The sequence below is a fragment of the Myotis davidii genome, unplaced genomic scaffold (assembly GCF_000327345.1).
Source record: "Myotis davidii unplaced genomic scaffold, ASM32734v1 scaffold370, whole genome shotgun sequence".
NCBI lineage: Eukaryota > Metazoa > Chordata > Mammalia > Chiroptera > Vespertilionidae > Myotis > Myotis davidii.
The window spans coordinates 5,222,595-5,239,907 of record NW_006288615.1 but is presented as its reverse complement, the minus strand read 5'-3'; the positions used below and the strand labels follow the sequence as shown (position 1 = coordinate 5,239,907).

Below are 17,313 nucleotides of genomic sequence, written 5' to 3'. Positions count from 1 at the left end.
GCACCAGCCCGGAGCAGAGCCAGCCTTCCACAGGGTTCAGGGGCAGGAGGGAAAGAACCTCCCCTAAGGACCTGCAGAACCACTCACATTCCTTATCCAGGATGGAGTCAAGCCTTCAGAGAACTCAAACAAACCTTCAGGTAGTTACTTGTGGAGAACAGGAGTCCATGCTCCCCTTGAAGCCACACCTCCTGCACCCCTGGCCATTGATTGCAGATGTTTGCGCGCTGATCAACTGGCAGAAAACACATCTGTGCTAGAAGCAGCCTTACTGTGGGCTGGCAGAACCCTGACACCTTTAACTCTCAAAACCGGGGCTTCGGCAGAGGGTCTGACACTCGGCGAGTACAGTCAGTCTGTAATTATTCCAATTTAGACAAATAAAATTTTAAACTCAGCCCCTCAGCTGCACGAGCCACACTTCAAGTGCTCCACAGTCACATGGGGCCAGGGGCCAGGCGCAGCCGCCCTGGAAGTGAGGACAGAATGTGTCCCCAGCTCACACCTCAGCTCCGCCCTTACTAACTGGCTCCTTCGAGCCTCAGTCTCCCCACCTGTGGGATGGGGGTGGTCAGGGTTAAATGAGATGGTATAGGAAGCACTAAAAACGCCTGCACAGAGGAAGGGCTTTACAGTGCAGTCACATTGTCATGGAGACCCCATCCCCGAGTCTCACTCCCATGGCAGGACCGACACAGCATGTGGTTTCCTGAGGGTGTACGGGAAACTGGCCAACCTTCTGAAAAGCTCCTGTGACCATGATGCCAACTGTGTGGCATTCGACTGACAGGTGTTTCCTGACTGTGCCAGGTCCGGGGGGTCTCAGAACAGAGGCAGAAGGAGTGGCTGTTCCCAGGTCAGTCCCGTGGAACCCGTGCTTCCAAAACAGGCATGACTCACAGACCCTCTGTCTCCCGCAAGGGAAGAAACCCGCTGGCAGGTGTCCCCGAGAAGGCCAAGCTCTGGTGGGAGAGCGAGGCAAGGCGATGGCCGGGCTGACACACAGCGAGGGCAGCGGGACGGGGGACATGGTGACCCTGCCTCCCAATTTCAGGTGCCCTCCCACACGTCCTCCTTGCTTTTCCAGATGAAAGTCATATTCAAAGTCATATACACTCTCTTCACAATCCGGGTGTCCCGTGTTGCGCAATCTCATCTCAGAAGTGAGAAACCCAAGGGTCCTGCCCCTCTGAATGTCCAACCAGTGGAAGGTGTCCAAGAGCTTTGGGGTCACTGGGCAGACAGCCTGCAGCTACTAACAAATGGGGACCCGGGAGAACTGAGGCAGGCTTCATCAGTGTGTGCTGAGTGGGAGAGCTTATATGCTCCCACGTTATGGTCAGAGCCCATCACTGCAGAGGTGTATATATATGTGTGTACACACACACACACACACACACACACGGACAGACGGACATGCATACACATATACATATACACATACACGCATGCACATGTACGACCATGAATACACAAAGACATATGCATACACACATGTACATACATACACATGCCATGCACATAAACACACACATAAATACACATATACAGGGTGTCCCAAAAAATGTATTCACGCTTGAATAACTAATTTCCATTACACTTTGAAATTAAATGTATTTTAATAACTACTGCCTTTATAATTATTTGAAGTGTGCATACATTTTTGGGACACCCTGTATACATACATACATATATATGCATACGTGCACATGCACATGCATGTACATACACCCACATATATTTTGTTAATCATTACCTGAGGATATTTTTTCCCATTGATTTTTAGAGCGAGTGGCAGGGAGGAAGAGAGAGAAACATCGATATGAGAGAGACACATGGATAGATTGCCTCCCTCACATGCCCTGACTGGGGCTGGGGATCAAATCTGCAACCCAGCTATATGCCCTTGACTGGAATCAAACCTGTGACCCTCCGGTGGGCAGGCCAACACTCTAGCCTCTGAGCCACATCGACCAAGGCAATATAGGAACATATGTGCACACATACATACACATACACACACACCATACATATAAATACATACCTAAGTGGGTACACTTATACACACATAAATATGCATATACACACACATATATACAAACATATATACATATAACTATACATACACACAGGTATATCCCCCAAAGCCAGTTATTTCATAACAAAGAACATCACACTTCAAGATAAAGTCTGTCCCTTCCTTCACCCTAAATGGAAGTGGGCAGGCGGCTCTGGCTCAAAGGTGTGGCTGCAAGAGACCCAGGTCATGTTTCATAAGCCAATTGTACGCTTTAACTAATGTCACTGAAATAATAGAGTTTGTACCAAAAACAAAATTCTTCTTTTAATTTTATGCCACTACTTTGTAATGTAGTAGTAACAATCACATTTTTTAAATGATGAATCCCAAAACTTCATGAATCGTTCTAGAAATTTTCCATGACATCCAACAAAGGATAAATAAACCCATGTGTGTGTGTGTGTGTGTGTGTGTGTGTGTGTGTGTGTGTGTGTGTGTAGAGAAACACACACACATAAACACACAAACAAGAGCAGATGATGGAGGGACCCTGCCTGTGCACCCAGGCTGCTCTGGCTGTTTGTTCATCTCGGCTTCACAGGCACTCAGGTCTCAAGCCCCAAACTGCCAGCTACACCTGGCCCTTCTAGGGACACACCCAGAGGCAAGCTCCGCTCTGGGCCCCAGGGACAAGCGGGCCCCAGGGATGCAGGCCTGGGTGTGACCAGGTCACCGCCTGCCGCGGAGCCCCCTCCTGCAGGTGAGCACAGACCACTGCCAAGGCCCGGGACGCACTCACCACTTTGAGCTCCGGGACAGATCGACTCAACGTCCATTCCTGGCTGTTCACAAAGGCATCTGCAAAACAGGAGGGTGACAGAGTGAGGCACAGGACACTGAATGCAAGGTCAGAACGCCCGATGCGCCAGGTTTCAGACCAGGACACGCCCAGGCAGACAGAGCTCCTGATGGACCTCCGCACAGGACTGTGACCTGCCGAGCCCACACGGCAGCTCCGATTCCAAGTCTGCGCTCTGCCCCCCTAAACCCACTCTGCCCATGACTCCAGGGCTCTGTGGCTTCCACTTTCCTCACCTCACAGGCTCCTGCCCAGCCCACAGGCCCCCCCGCATCCAGGATGCCCTGGCTGTGCGCATTCACAGGGGTGGAGACCCAGGAGGTACCTGGCTGCCCAGAACAGATCCTGTAGCCAGTCAGCCAACTTTCGGGCCCTTTGGTTTTTTACTCAAAGTCCCTTGTCTGAAATCCCAAAACCATGCTATAGAGCAGCGGATCTCAACCTGTGGGTCGCGATCCCTTTGGAGGTGGAACAACCCTTTCACAGGGGTCGGTTGCCTAAGACCATCCTGCATATCAGATATTTACATTAAGATTCGTAACAGTAGCAACATCACAGTTATGAAGTAGCAACGAAAATAATTTTATGGTTGGGTCACAACATGAGGAACTGTATTTAAAGGGCCAGAAGGTTGAGAGCCACTGCACAGAGGATGATGACTGGATGTTAACAATGTAACACTTCACAGAGTAGAAGACTCTCTGCTGAAGTCCCCTTTCTCAGGAATACCCCTGAGGATGTCAGAAAGACGAGTCCCCAGCCACCGTGGGCCCTCAGCACAGCCATACCCTTCGCATCCTCGGGGGGCCTCCTGTGCCAGCCTTCTCTGCCTCTCGCCCCTGCACAGGTCCAGGGAGGCCCATGCAGCACAGATGACCCCTATGACCTGATCTCCCACGCCCACAGGAGCCACTGCTCCTCAGTGAGAGCCATGGCACCCCCACACTCTGTGGGCGAGGAGCAGAGCCGGCCGCAGCTCTGGCCCTCTCCTTCCAAAGGGGACTCGCTTTCTGCGTATTTCCCACAAATTCAGAAATCTCATCACTCTGGCTCACAAAATGCCCGTGTCCCAGTTTCGGAGAGATGGGTGAGCTTTCCAAAGAAAGGGATGCGGCGTGGAGCCAATGGCAGAGCCGCGCGACCCGCTGGGGTCTGCGAGGAAGGACAGGAAGCGCACTCAGAGGGAGCACGGCGAACACAATCCATGGGGACACGAAAGCGGGTGGGCGGCCATGCCACAGAGCCGACACCTGGCCCTGCAAAGGCGGAGGGGAGGGCGGCCGGCGCTCAGGTGGAAGGAGGGAAGGATGGCCAGTGGGTCGGGAGGCGCCGGGAGGCCAAGCAGCTGGAGAAGATGCAAGACACCCAATTAACTTGCAATCCTGGCTGAAAGGAGTGGAGATGAGTGCTCAGTATCACGTGCTGGGCTCTCGGGGAACCGCATGCAGGGCCAGCTGGCAGGGCAGGTGGGCAGAGGTGCCCCTGCAGCTCTAAAGGCAAGATGTTCTTGAAAGTGAAAATGAGGGCCGCTCCTGCCCCCTTGAGGCGAACACGCTGGGGCGACACACGGGTGCACGGGAAGCTGTGCACCTGGCCACCACTCTTCGGCCTCCGGGCACCACCCTGAAGTGCCACCGATAAGACATCACCTGCAAGTGGATGAACATGGTGCCAGCAGAGGCCAGACCGGCCGGTGCCTGGCAAATGGTAACCAACATCCTCCTTACTAGCGAACATCGCTGATTACACTGAAAACACTTTCCGTCACGACACACACCACCAAGATTATGTTTACCACAACCAGCACGCCTCCCCATTTGCTGCCATCTGTGTCCCCCTCACTTACAGCCTCAGACGTGTGTGGAGGCCAAGACACCCCTGCACCTGCGCCAACCAGCTACCGGTTGCCCAGGACCAGGGCCGGCCTCCATGCTGGGTCTGCGGACGGCAGGGCATGGGCAAGGCAGCCTCCGGGGAGAGGGGCTGGGAGCCACTGTCCACATGTCAGCCACAGGAGTCAGGTTCTGAAGCTGCCCCGCCCTGCGGGCCCCACCCCTGGCGGGCTAGGGGGTCCCTCGGTGCACCCCTGAATCACAGCACAGTCAGTCTCTGAACAAACGGGACCCTCCCTAGAGGACATGCAGACTGGACCCTCGATGGGTCTCAGGAAAGCGGCTTAGGTGCTGGCCTGCAGACGTCCCCAAGTCTCTCCCTATTTTTTCGAAAGATGCAGCTACAAAGGATTCAAGGCTGATTTCAGATAAAAGCTCATCTCTAAACACACAGCTGCTTTTTCCCAGCCTCCCCTTCCAGGGCCACCTCTGACCCCCGGCCCCCGCCACCTCCCGATGACAAGGACAAGACTGGACCCCAAGGAATGCAATTACCCACTGACACTGACAGATGAGAGGGCAGGCCTTGCCCATCTGCGGCGCGAGCTGCCGGCGAAGCGAGGGAAAGACAACCGCAAACAAGGCCACCCCGTTGTTTATTTTCACATCAACTCCCCGGGAAAGTTGCATCTCCCATCCCAGATTTTTTCTACAATCCAACCAGACTACAGAGTCCCCTCATCCTCTGCTTGCTAATAACACTAACTGAGGGGCTCAGCTCTAGGTCTGCTTTCCAAAATGTTTGTTGTGCAGAACCGCAAATTTAGCCAGGAAATGTTAGGCCGTCATTAAACTGCACACAAAATATGCCCCCCGATTTGAAAGCCAGCAATGTCTGTTTGTGAAACCTCCTTGGGTCAAAGAACAGAAGCACATGAGGGGAGACACATCCCAAACCCCAACTGCTTAATTAGCTCCTCGTTGCCACCAGGGATCACGGACTAATCACCAATTCCGCCCGGTGTTGTGAGCATCGACCTATGAACCAGCAGGTCACGGTTCAATTCTTGGTCAGGGCACATGCCTGGGTTGCAGGCTTGATCCCCAGTGTGGGGTGTGCAGAAGGCAGCTGATAAGTGAACCTCTCTCATCATTGATGTTTCTATCTCTCTGTCCCCCCCTCTCTTTGAAATCAATAAAAAGATATATATTTTTAAATCACCTAGTTCCTAGACACTAGCACACTGTAGATGGAATGAGCCCGCCTCCCAGCAGAGCTATGGACTCTCATCTCTCCTTCCAAGTTACCAACCAGAGCTGAGCGTGTGGCCACGGCAGGAGCAACTTCACTGGCTCCCCTCCCACTCCATCCATTGGGTTCCAGTGACCACAAATACAGGTTCTAGACAAACCCCAGGAAATTACACACCAGTGTCAAAAAGAGAACCTGAAATTGCAGGTGAAATTTTAAAAACAACATGTTATCTCGGGGACTGAGGCGTTTATGTGAAACCCTACATTTCACAAGGATTTTTAAAAAATTCTTTTTAGCAACAGAAAAGTGAAGGAGCGTTTATTTTTAGTTTAAAGCACTCGTAAACCCAAAATATAAATGAGAACCATGATGGGAAAACTAAGCCCATCCACAGGAAACAGGACCTGTGGACCGTGCCTCCCACAGCGGCCCCGGGGCGTGTCTGTATGGAGGGAGGAAGTGCAGGTCCGTAATGATATAAAGTCCATTTGAAGGCAGCAGGAAAGAGCTGGTGACACCCTGCACACTGGTTCATGCACGACACTCGGTGACTGTCCAACGCAGGGCTCAGCAGATGCCCGCGGCACTGTTTTCCACGGTATGATTTAATTTCTAACTTGAAAACCCTCGAATCCTTGAAAATGGAATAATGCACACAGCCCTGGGAGACCAGATTGTTTCAGGCTTCCCCGGACGTTCAGTGGGATCAGAGATCCACAAACAAGACAGTTTCCCACCCCCACATTCCCTGATAACCACCTCCCTCCCCGCCATTTCATAAGGCCCCCCGAGGACAGGGTGACGTGCACCAGGCCACCAAGACACCCCCAAATCACTGCCGCAGACGAGCCATGCCCTGGCTGAGAGCCCCAAGCGTATTTCCGGGGGCCTGATGCGGCTCAGAGTCCTTCCCAACCCGACCAGTGTCTGCCCGGATCCTTTCTCTTGTCTCCAGAGGAGCCCCCAAGGGAAATGTCGCCAGCCAGGAGGCGCTCTGGGGATCCATCTGCAAGCTTTTAACTTCTCAGAGGATCGGTACCCCCTTTACCCTACATTGTCCTCCCAGTGTTCCTGAATGCTAAACGCTTCATAACAAGCCTGTTTCCAGAACGCTCCGACACCACTGTGGTGCCAGGTGTGTAAGTAAAGGCTTAAAAGAGTCCTATCTGGGGTGGGGAGAGATTAACCAGGGAACTTACAGGCATAGCCCAGGGACACAGACACTAGTGTGGTGAAGGCCTGGGAGGGGCGGGGGCGGGGTGGAGGAAGTCAATGGGGGTGTGGGGGGACCACAAAGGAAAATATCTGTAATACTTTCAACTATAAAGGTAAATTTAAAAAAAAAAAAGATTTGTGTCTGAGGATAAGGAAAGTAGAGGGTAGAGGATTGGGGAATGAGCATGGAGAGGAAGAAAACGTTCCTTTCCTCCTTCAAATAAAGAGATGCCTCGTACAGACCGCGGCCCAGGACTTTAAGGTTCTTTAAAACACTGTAATACCTGAAATGAAAGTGCAGACTTTGAAAGTAAAAATGTTGAAGTGAGGATATTTTAGGAAAAGGTACGAGTCTGAAATTGCCAGAGAGAACAAATCGGCAGGTTAGATTCGAAGCCGTCGCTGTGAGATGGGACAGTGGGCACTGTTTTTCCTTCTGGGCTCAGTGGACACGCAACAGTAAAACGTAACCGCCACAGTGCAGCTCAGGTGCTGGCGGAGGCAGCCACCTTATTGTGAAAGTTAAGCCAAAGCTGAAATAAGCCAGAAAAATTCTCCTGGTTCCAATACACACTGATGAAAACAGGAGAGAAACTTGGCTCTTCGGTCACACGCTGACCTCCTGTCAGTCCTGTGATGGATATAATTGCATCCGACAGACAGTATTAGCTCCATAAGGATTGCAAACAGTCAGTACTGTTTTTAATTCACAGTGCAATTGCTGTTGATAATGAGATGGCAGGATAGGAGAGGACAATGAATCCAGCAGAACAAGTCATCAGGATTAACCCTTTCCCACAGCCCTGAATGTCGGCCACATTGCCCGATGGAGAGGTTGGCAGGGGTGCGGGGGCAGGGTGGCCCTCGGGCCCAGGATCACTCATAGTGGGGGCAGAAGGCCCAGAGGGCTCTGTGCCCTCACCATCACTGGCCCATCACTCCATCTGGGAGTCACAGGGCTGGGTGGGTGCCAATGTGTCAACTTCTCCGGAAGGTGCTTCATGAGGAATAATGACAGGAAACACTGTGTTAACATAAAAACCATCAAAACCTGTAAAGAATTTTTGTGAGTTTATTTGAGCCAAACTGTCAACATATGCCAGGAACCAGAACCTCAACGAATTGAGATAATGCTCCAGAGAACGGCGGGTTACATCTGTATTCATACATTGCAATCAAAGGAGGGGATGTAGGTGGGTTACATAAAATCTAGAGCTTGTCAGGTCAGCATGTGGCCCCTTTCATACACAACTGTTACTAACCTACACCCCCTAGATCAGTGGTTCTCAACCTTGGCTGCACATTAGAATCACCTGGGAATGTTTTTAAAATCCTAATTTCTGGGCCTCATCCTCCTGAAATTCTTTTTCTTTGTTACTAATGTGGCCTCACCCCATAACAAAGAAACAGAATTTCCGGAGGACGAGGCCCAGAAATCAGGATTTTACAAACATTCCCAGGTGATTCTAATGTGCAGCCAAGGTTGAGAACCACTGCCCTGGATGGAGGTGGGGCTGCCTGCTTAGAATCCAGGCTCTACTTGTCTCCATCCTTTATGGCCCCTCCCTGCTCTCAGGCCCCTGAATCTTCTCTGCTACAGAAGTCCCCTTCCCTGCAGACCTGCAGCCAGCTGGTGCCTGGGCGCTTCCAGCTTCTCCCAACTGAACAGCCCCTGACCTACTAGACAACTACAATCAAAAGGAAAGAGGGGCCGAAACCGGTTTGGCTCGGTGGATGGAGCGTCGGCCTGCGGACTGAAGGGTCCCGGGTTCGATTCCGGTCAAGGGCATGTACCTGGGTTGCGGGCACATCCCCGGTGGGAGATGTGCAGGAGGCAGCTGATCAATGTTTCTAACTCTCTATCTCTCTCCCTTCCTCTCTGTAAAAAATCAATAAAATATATATTTAAAAAAAAAAAAAAAAGGAAAGAGGGAGCGCCCTAGCCGTTTGGCTTGGTGGACAGAGCGTCAAACCTCGGACTGAGGGGACCAGGATTCAATTCTGGCCAAGGGCATGTACCTAGGCTGCAGGCTGGATCCCGGCCCTCAGAGGGAGGCAACCAACCAATGTCTCTCTCTCTCCGTCTCCCGTCCTCCCTTCCTCTCTCTCTAAAGAATCCATGGAAAATGTCCTCAGGTGAGGATTAAGAACAACAACAACAAAAGGTGGGCTCTCTCTCTCCGTAGGGAGGGGCAGTGCAGGGTCAGGTTGAGAGTCGGCGGAATAATCTTTCTCCACACACAAGGCTGAGGGCAAGCCCAGGAAGCAGGCCCGATCCCACTCGCTGTTCTGTGGCTGCTGCAGGATGCAAATAAACTGCCCATTAGCTGTAATGCCCACAAACCTAATCACGGTCCCAGCAGCGGGTCTGCTGGGCCGACCGACAAACAGGGACCCAGCACTCCCTCCTCCCCAGGCGGCAGAATGCAGAGGCCGGAGGGCCTGCCTCATGGTCACTGTGTGCTCCACACCCCGTGTGATTTGGGGCTCCCTCTGTCACTGACACCCATAGCACGAGTCACAAGCAATAGATTAGAAGTTGGAAAACATCCCAGCTGCTGTGGCTCAGTGGCTGTGCGTCAACCTATGAACCAGGAGGTCATGCTTCAATTCCTGGCCAGGGCACATGCCCGGGTTGTGGGCTTGATCCCCAATGGAGGCGTGCAGGAGACAGTTGATCAATGATTCTCTCTCATCACTGATATTTCTATCTCTCTCCCCCTTCCTCTCTGAACTCAATAAAAATATCTATATTAATAAAAGGGTAATATGCTAATTAGACCAGACATCCTTCTAGATGACCTTCGGACGAAGCCATGGTGGCGGGGCTGAGCCCCTTGCACGAATTTTATGCATCAGGCCTCTAGTATTTATATAAAAAGAAGTTGGAAAACAAAACAAACATTCAAACTCCCTCCCTACTGGTCAGGGCAGCGCCCACCATCTCACTGCCAGTCCTGGCATCCCTTCCCCCTCCCCCTCCACACCTGCACCTCTCAATAGCCCTCTGGTCTCAAAAGAATTCCCAGCAATTGCACAGGCAGGGACGAAAGCCTGCCATCCACCGAGAGGGGTGGGGTAGTGCAGGCATCATAGCACCTACCAGGTGTCTGAGAACACCCCTGGCTCACTGCTCACACAGCTCCTGGGGCAGGCCAGTCACCTTTGTCCCCTGGGCTAGATGCTCCCTCGTCTTGTGCACACAGGTGCGCTCTTGGGCCTGCTTCACTTCCTACAGCCTCTCCTCTTTCCCCTGCAAGCTGCCCTCACACACCTAACCCTGTGCCCTGAGCAGCTCAGACAGACACAGAACGGACACTACTGCAGGTGTAGACCCCACCCCCCAGAATACACACCCTGCACAAAATCTGGCCGTGCGTGGAAAAGCCCCACACCAGATGACAGACAACACACTGAGCACAAACGCTGGTTCCGGCACGAGTCGCCAGAGCCCGCAGCTGTTCACCAGGCAATTAACTAGCTAGTTAGACAAGCATGCAAGCAACTGCAGTGAAGGCTGTCTGGACTCATACCCAACTAACCCGGTAGTGGTGGCCATCTCTCAGGAGTGGGTTGTGGGGTGTGGTGTACCTCCATGGATGTGTCTACACCTACCTTTAACGGTCACTGGGCACATGGGGGCCAGTCTCCATGTGGTACCTGCCAGGAAGCTCCCCCCGTTTTCTGGCTTTGAATACAAAAGCCCTGGGGTGGATATTCAAAATCAAACTCATTATGTATCTCTGGTGTCCTCTGGAGAAATCGGTATGATTTCGGCCACTCCATCTGTCCTGCAACTGGGGGACTGGCTGCGACTCATCAGGATGGTGCTCCTTTCTTTGAACAGTTTCACATACGTGGCACGTCTGTTTCTAGAAAATTAAATTTTACATCTCCACCTCCCCTTGGAGTTTCCTGGATCTCATCAGCCACTGTCCCCAAGCTCAGTCAGTGCCCAGCCCAGTGGGTGAGCTGGGCAGTGTGGGGGAGGGGCAGCAGGATGGAGCCACACAGGAGGCCAGGTCCCCAGAGCAAGAGGCCGGCTCTCCCCTCAGGGCCTCTGAGGATGTCCCCGCTCAGGAAACTGAGCCGCCCCTGGCTCCACTGTGCAGTCCTTGCCGACACGGACCCTCCTGTGGTCACATCCACAAATGACCCTGGTTCTCTGATGACCTCAGGTGGCTGTGTGCCAAGGGAGGAAGGAGCAAAAGGTGGGTCAAAGCCAGTCACAGCCTCCTGGGGCGCCATCTCAGAGGATGATCTTTCCATCGAGGCCGCAAACAGACTTTGAGGCTGCAGTGGATTTACTTTTGCTCATTGCAGCGGAAATGTGCGAACATCGCCACCTTAGAGCCCGTCACTGGCGCACCTTTCCCTCCCTGGATGCACAGACCCTGCAGGGAGGCAGGAGGTCCCAGCACTCAGCACGGCAGAGCCGGAGCCTCTGGAAGTGGGACTCCCCTGGGCCCTGCCCGGCCTGAGGAGCGAGGCTGGAGGGAGGGAGAATTTCCTAGTGTACAGCCCCTCCCAGTGCTCCGAGATCCCAGGCTCACAGCCTGGGCAGAGAGAAACCGGAGTGACTTCCAAGAAGGCTCTGGCACATGTAAATAGCAGCCGGAACCCATGCCAAACCCTCAGGCCCAGACTCAGTGTGTTTGCACGGCTGCATTTAGAATTCTGAAAATACAACCACTTATTTGGACTGGACTGAAGGGAAAAAATCAGGAGCAAAGGAAAAACACAACCACTTCACCCAAAGATCCCGCAAGAGCAACAAAAATCCAAAATCAATGCACCCACTCCAAGTCGACTGGGGTCTCCCCGGAAGGGAAGGCTGCCTGCCAAGCACAGCGCCCCGCGACAGGCCTGACAACCGAATCTGCCCACTAAGGTAGAGGCACGTGCCGCCCACCCTCCTACTCTAGGGCTAAGAATAAAACACGTTTTGCTTCTTGGTTAGCACTTTTATTTTAAACTAAAACCTGTGCCAAAGTGTTTCGAATATGTAATATCAAATGCTCCGATTTGGGCTTTGCCTGTGACACGATGTAACCTTTAGAGCCAGGCCTGCTGGCTGACGGGGAGGGAGGGAGGCAGGGTGTCTGGGATGCCCTTAAAAGGCAGGTGCTGCCTTCACCTTCAAAAGGATGGGGTGGGATGGGGTGGGGGTGGGGGCCAAAGTCCCAGGGCCATTTGTTTTAAACATGTGCCCTCCCATCAGTAAAACGAGGCCACTGCATGACCCCAAGTGTGAGCCAGGAAGAGCCCTCACCTCCAAGGAAGAGATAAGAGGAGCACCTTTGGACCCATGGGTGACTGGGGAGAAGGGACTTGTGTCAACAGCGCACAAACACCAGTGAGGAGCAACAGCCAACCGCACATTTACTATAGTATTATTTTCATCAAACACACGCAGCCATTAGATAAATTTACCACCAGACAAAATTAGCCAGGGAAAATAGAGGGAACGTTTTTATAAACAGTGCCAATGCCACTAAATGTCCTTCAATGTGCAGTACACTCCAGAAAGCAAAGCATCCAGCCAACAGCCGACCTCCACCTCCCGGGCAGGGGCGCAGAACTGAGTTCACGGCCCACCTGCTCCGAGAGCCCAGCTCAGCCCTGCCGGCCAAGTCTCCCCAGGCGAGATCTGACCCACGCACACCTGGTGCCCGCACACGCACAGGCATGCAGAAGAGTCCACCGACACCCCAGCTCTGAACCGCAGGAACCGCCCTCTGGGAAATGGTACGGATCCTTCATGACAGCGTGGAGGGAGGCAGAGGTCTGAGGAGACCTCGACGGCAACCTGCCAGCTGACAGCAGGGCCCTGGAGCTGGTGACCGAGGAGGCAGCCTGGGGCTTAGTGCTGGAGCTCTCCATCCACTCCACCTGTCGCACATCTCTATTAGGCATCTCTCCAGAGAGCGCCGATCCATCACAGGGCTGCTGCTGGAACCACGGGATGCACGCATGCGAAGCGCTGCCGGGCACCCCGCCTTGCTGGCTCAGGTAGGTGTGGCTGCCCTGGCTGTTCCTGCCTTATTGTGACACAGCAACAAGCCAGCCTAAAAATAGGCACCAATGGTCTATGCCTCAAATAGCAGTTTGGTGGCAGGGCCGCGGTCACACCCTGCTGTGCACGCCCTCTGTCTCCCCGCCCCACCCCCACCCCCACAGTCTGTCACCAGCGCTCATTCCCTCCCCCCAAAAAGGCTGTGACTCACTGCCAGGCCCTCTGGAGGAACATTACCTGCATGGCTCAGAGGTTAGAATCAACCTTTGACCCAGGAGGTTATGGTTTAATTCCTAGGCAGGGCACAGGCCCGGTTGTGAGCTCGATCCCCAGTAGGGGGCATGCAGGAGGCAGCTGATCAATGATTCCCATCATTGATGTTTCTATCTCCTCCTCTTCCTTCCTCTCTGCAATCAATAGAAATATTTTTTTTTAAAAAGAATAAAAAGAAATACAGACTGAATTTCATTTCAACAGCAGCAAAGCTCCCTCATGTTGGCCCTAATGGGTACGAGCCATCATACACACCTGTGTGACAACAACCTCAACATAAGCTAAGAATTCCACGCCTCCCAGAAACTGGACATGCTCCAAGGACAGCCTGAGCAGAGCCTGGCTCGTGGGATCTGACCTTTCTGAGAGCAGCCTGGCCTGCAGGGACCCGGGGCGGGGGACGGGCCAGGAGTGTGTGCCAGCCACAGGGCTGGCAAGGAGAAAGCTGACTGAGCTGATGGGACCCTCATGGACTCCAGGGAGAACTGGAGACTGAAGGAAAGAGCTCTCCCATATCTGCCCAGGAGCCCAAAACTCCAACAGGCACACCCAGGACTCTGACACGGAGAGCACAGGCGCCCCAACAGCTACAGACCCCGCCGATCAGGCCTCTGGGCTGAGCAGAGGCCCACCTCCTGCCACAGGCAGCGACCTTCCTGGAGCGTGAACTTCCCTCGGCGATTCCAGTCACTGCAAACATCACAGTAAATCCCTACTTCCTGTGAGTGACAACATGAAACGCTGACGGATCATATAAACAACCTGTTCCAGGCACTGGGCACCAGGTATAATATAATTTAATCTGCATGTTTTCTCAAATTACAACTAACAGGCATCAAATACATCCACGTTTAGAACCTCACCCCTGAATAGATTTTGTGGACAAAAAAAGGGGTTCTGTGGGAAGTCCCCTCCCGGGGTGATCTGATCATCAATGACTAAGTGGGCAGGTCTCGGTGGGAGGTCCCAGAGTCATAACTTGAGTAAAAGGCTGATCTTTGCCTCAAGCAAGCCCTGGCCTGGGGTTTCTGTGCATGTAGGTAGCACAGCTTTGAAATGAGCTGTACCCACTCGAGAAAGCAGGTCATCTTGTTAACATCACGGAATGCAATCCCCGCCTTCCCTTCTTCCACCTCCTGTAATCTCCCTTGCTCCACCCTTAATTCCAAACGTGTAAAAGAAACTGTGGAACTGCCCTCTAGGGAGCATGGGGATCCTGCTCCCTGGCAATGTCAACAGTTTGGTTCAAGTAAATTCATAAAGACGCTCTACAGGTTCGGACGTTTCTTACATCAACTGTTTTCTAACCCGGTATCTAAATGACCTTTCTAGGATTTACGCGGCACTAGACACACACATCATAGTATCACATTTACTACAAATCAGTCACGTTTCCTCGGCCGGCCTGAGGATGAACTCCCTGGGGGTGAAGGGTTGGTGAGCGCGTGCCACCCAGGAAAGCTAGTGCTCAGATCTCCCCCCGTTTGGAACCTGAGACTCAGTCTCCTTCTGTGTGAACCAGTGCCTATCTTAAGACTTGAAAGAAAAGGAAATGCCACAAAACTCTCCTACAGAGAGCGTTTCTGTCCTGTGAGTGCAAACGTGTTTGACGGCGAATACCCAGACTCCTGTGTTGGAAATAATGTTCACTGTTAGAGGCTGGGCTCACCCTTCACTGGGCAAGGGGGCGCTGCAGCCAGCAGGGCCTGGTGCTCTCCTGGGTCACCTCCTGGCACAAATGAACCTTCAGTGGCTCTAGGACGAGCCTTCAATGATCAAATGCTTGTGCCTGTCATGGCAGGACAGTCGTCCCCCCTTAACCACGGTTTCCCTTTCCCTGGTTTCAGTTACCAGTGGTCAGCCATGGTCTGAATGTGTTTGGGGAAAAAATTCATAAGTAAATTTATTAAATAATTCGTAAGTTTTAAACTGCATGGTGTTCTGAGTATCGTGATACAATCTCACTCGGGCTCAGGAGTCATCCCTTTGTCCAGCGTCTCCATGCTGTATACACTACCATCCATTGTATCAGGGGAGGGGGGGAGAGAGACAGGGAGGGAGGGCGGACGGGAGGAAGGGAGGAAGGGAGGGAAGCCATAGGCACATACCTTTATTACAGTATAGTGCTATAACTGTTCTATTTTATCACTAGTCCAGGTTAATCTGTGACTAGTTTACATATTAAACTTTATCGTAAGTATGCATGCCTAGGACAACAGTACACACAGGGTTCGGTACTCTCCGAGGTTCCAGGCATCCATGGGGGTTGTATCCCGTGGATCAAAGGGGAAGACTGTACTTCGTATACAGAAGGGTCAAAGGGGCAGCCTGAGACCAACACAGGTCCAATGCCCCCATTTGTATCATTATATACATTAGAAAACCTCAATACCTAAAGGTAACATGGAAAGTTCCAAATAACCTCTATTCCACTCTACTGCACTGAACAAACTTGATAAACATAGCGTGTGGATGCTCCCTGCTCCGAAGGCTGCAAGCCACCCGGGGGCGGGGGCGGGAGTGGGGGGGCGGGGGCGTGAGTAGCAGTCACTGCTCCCACGGGCAAAGGCATCTGCAGGGACAGACTCCTCCCAGAGGCCAGCACAGGCCGCGATGGAGGGCGGTGCTGCACAAGGCGCTCAGAGAACTGTTGGAAATAGACACATATCTGGCTCCATCAGGACGGAAATAAATCCATATGCGAAGTCAGTCACCCTTCTAGTTACATGAATGGGGGGTGGGGGGGAGGTTAAACCAAAGAAAAAAGGTGATCTGTTCTCTCCATGTGCAATTTTAAGATACAGTGGTGAACAACTTAATAGGAACTGGTAGCTTTGGCAGTTACAGAATGCTCACGGGAGGTACCGCACTGGGAACACGGTCAGTAACAGTGCAGTAACCTCGCACGGTGTTAGGCTTACCGGAGGGATGCCTTCATAAACTACATAAATGTCTAACCACTATGCTGAACACCTGAAGCTAATATGATATTGGAAAATAAAAAAGAATTTAAAATAAAAAGAACTGAAGATCATGGGAAAATAAAGGAAGACGGAGTAAAAACAAAAAGCCAGGATAGACCTGACCGACTTACTCAGTGGATAGAGCGTCGGCCTGCGGACCAAAGGGTCCTGGGTTCGATTCCGGTCAAGGGCACACACCTGGGTTGCAAGGCTCCTCCCCGGCCTGGGCCCAGGTTGGGGCACATGCAGGAGGCAACCAAACGATGTGTTTCTCTCAATGTTTCTGTCTTTCTTGCTCTCTTCCCCTCTCTCTAAAAATCAATGGAAAAGTATCCTTCGGTGAGGGGGGGAAAGACAGCCAGGTTAGCTGACACCTGTGGCAGCTTTAGGCGTGGTGTGGTGTGCAGCTCTCAGCAGGTGTAGCTTCGAACGTGTCCACAGATCTGACATTTTCTACCTTTCGGTCCTTTGCAGACCATCCCAGGTCATCATCATTCAAAAGCAAAGACACTGCCAGGCTGTGGAGCACAGCACCTGCTGCCACGGTCATCTCGCCTTCCTGAGGCCCCGCCAGGGCAGCAGGAGCCTGGGAGGTGAGTGACTTGCCCAGTGCCTCACTAGACTGAGTGTGGCAGCCAAACTCAGCCTCCTCCACTGACTCAGACCCTGCTTCCTCCGCGTGGCAATGAGGTCTCCCGCAAACAGAGCGCTCTCTCCTCCCACCACCATCCAAGCATTGCACACGCACCTGGAGTCAGCTGTGCGTCAAGGCGCAGGGAGAACGCAGGAAAGAGGCAGAGGCTGTGAGAGAACCAGACTGAGATCACACTCAGACATCACCCTCGGTGCCCACAGGAAAAGTGGCATCAGTGCCCTGAGG

General features: G+C 52.6%; 1 protein-coding gene across 2 annotated transcripts in view; it reads right to left on the bottom strand.

The window, feature by feature from the left end:
* Positions 1–17,313, bottom strand: part of AGAP1 (ArfGAP with GTPase domain, ankyrin repeat and PH domain 1) — a 417,400-nt gene that overhangs the window by 271,567 nt on the left and 128,520 nt on the right. For both annotated transcript variants that reach the window (XM_015561885.1, XM_006760461.2), the window contains exon 2: positions 2,820–2,878. The gene's annotated coding sequence lies outside the window, so the exon portion shown is untranslated. The remainder of the gene's footprint in view (positions 1–2,819; positions 2,879–17,313) is intronic.